Source organism: Corylus avellana, chromosome ca1, assembly GCF_901000735.1.
Source record: "Corylus avellana chromosome ca1, CavTom2PMs-1.0".
In the NCBI taxonomy this organism is placed as follows: Eukaryota; Viridiplantae; Streptophyta; class Magnoliopsida; order Fagales; family Betulaceae; genus Corylus; species Corylus avellana.
This window is the reverse complement of record NC_081541.1, coordinates 29,411,918-29,414,263: the sequence shown is the minus strand read 5'-3', so window position 1 is coordinate 29,414,263 and position 2,346 is coordinate 29,411,918.

The following is a 2,346-nucleotide window of genomic DNA, read 5'->3' as shown; positions in this document are numbered from 1 at the left end:
GAGAAATCAGAAATGGTTTTCAACAAGGCAGCTTCGGACGCGTGTGAGGGGCACTGTGTTGGGGAGACGCTGGCCTTTTTCCTTTCTTCAGCGTGGGAAAGACACAACACCGGGCCTGTTTCAATCAGTAAGAGGTAGGGGCAGAATGGGGAAAAATGGGTAAATTGTTACCCCAAAAACCGAGCCTTGACCCAGACACTGAACAGTGTCTGGGTCAAGGCTGTTGCCAAACAAAGCCTAATTGTGTAGATTGACATAAAAAACCTCACTTGTGGGATTAAATTTCGTTCTCTCTCTGATTCTTCTATATCTCACTCTCTCACTCTCTCTCTCTATATATATATATATATATCCATTTCTCTTTTCTTCGTCTCTATATTTCGTTATCGCTCTTTTTCTATCTCTCATTCTATTTTCTCTCTGATTCTTCTGGTACAGTTTTTCTGCAAGTGCAAACGATTTTTTTTTCTTCTCTATGTTGTCTTCCTTCTCTATACTGTTTCTCATTTTTTTTTTCTTTTTTAAATTATGTTTTTTGATTTCTTTTGATTCTTTGTACCGTTTCTCTCTGATTTTCCTCTCTCCATTTCTCTGTCTTTTTATTTATGTACTTTTTTTTTTATTATTATGTTTCTCCGTATCTCTTTTTTCTTAATTTTTTATTCTTTGACGAAGAAACAGAATCTGCAAGGTTTTTATAAAATACAAATATATAATCTATTTTTTGATTTCTTTTGATTCTCTGTACATTCTCCAAATGTATTTTTTTATATAAATAATTTTGTAGCATAATTGCAAAAAAAAAAAAGAAAAAAGAAAAAAAGGGCCACATACCTGACATAATTAAAAACAAAAAAAAAAAAGAAAAAGAAGTTATAGTAAAGTTGTTTATGTTTAAGAAAAAAAGAGAATGAAAGTCCTTAATAATATAAATTGTATTTGCATTATAAGGGTATTTTAGGAAATTTGATTACAATATAATTCCATTCACCAACATATTGTATTGTAACAAACGAAGGAATATGATTAGCTAGTCTATTCCAGCGTTGCAACCAAACAAAAGAATATGAATAGGTAATCTATTACACACTCTTCTATTCCCAGTAGTAGCTAATCATTTTTCAATGGAGTAGACATTCCGCGAACCAAACGAGGCCATAGGCAAATTATTGACACCGATCATTTCTCATAAGAAAGTATATGATTATCACATGTTTTAATAACACATGTCATTTTATTAGAGTAATTTGTATAAATTAACTACAAATCACTTTGTAACTGGTTGGGGAAAAAATATCTCTCCATAAGGCCCCACCTCTTATATTTATTTATCATATGCAATCACCCATGCACTCAGATGTTGACACATGTTCACCTGTGTGCACATTAGGAATAAAAGTCTCTTATGCCTCTCCCTCACGACTCTCTCTCCCTGAGACTACCTCTCCCTCTCACAGAACCATCAATGAAAAATCACCGAGACAGCGGATCCTTGGACAAAAAACGCTCCAACACGTACAGCTAATTTCTGTCCCTCAAATAAGTGTGAGAAATATCCAAACGCAATCTTTTTCTTGTCGTTCTCTTTGTTGAAATTCTATGCCTCTGTCTCTGCTGTGAGAAGATGGTTTCCGGTGGTGAAAACATCTAGATTAATTCAGGACATGCCCGCTTCCATGAGCTCGATCGGCTACATGTATACAAGACCTCAAGCGTGATCCCCAATATTCTCCATATATTCCGTTTTCTTAGTTTCTTTTCTTGTTCATTTGCCGGCCTTTGTTTGGACTTTTGATCCCCAATTCATACCAAAATATTAATGAGTAGTGATAGAGAGAATTGAACCCAAAAAGATTTTCAAATTTGTGTGGTAAAAGTTTTTAAATTAAAAAAATATAATTATTTTTTTTATCTGTCACTTATGGTCTGTCACATCAATTTAAAAATTTTTTTGGTGAAACTCTTTCGCTCGCTAACACTTCTCAATATTAATTGAGTCAATGAGGTTAAGAGGGAGAGGTGGGGAAGTCCCAAAAAAGAAAAAAAAAGGAGGAGAGGTGGGGACACTGGTAGTGATGGAGGCTAAGAGGATAGGTGGCATGGGATGCTGGGTCGTTAAAAGAGAAAATGCAGGAATTCCAAGCTTCAAAATTTTTATTCCACGCTTCCAATTAATGATTTTCTGGCACACCAAACGAATCGTAGAGAGCAAGAAAAAGTAAGAAGAAATCACGAGTAAACCAAATTTTCAGTGGGCATATAAAATTAAGGGTTAAATACTCTAAACTCTCTAAAATTTTTATTTATTTATTTTTTTTCTTGGGATTTCATTTTTATTACAGGAGG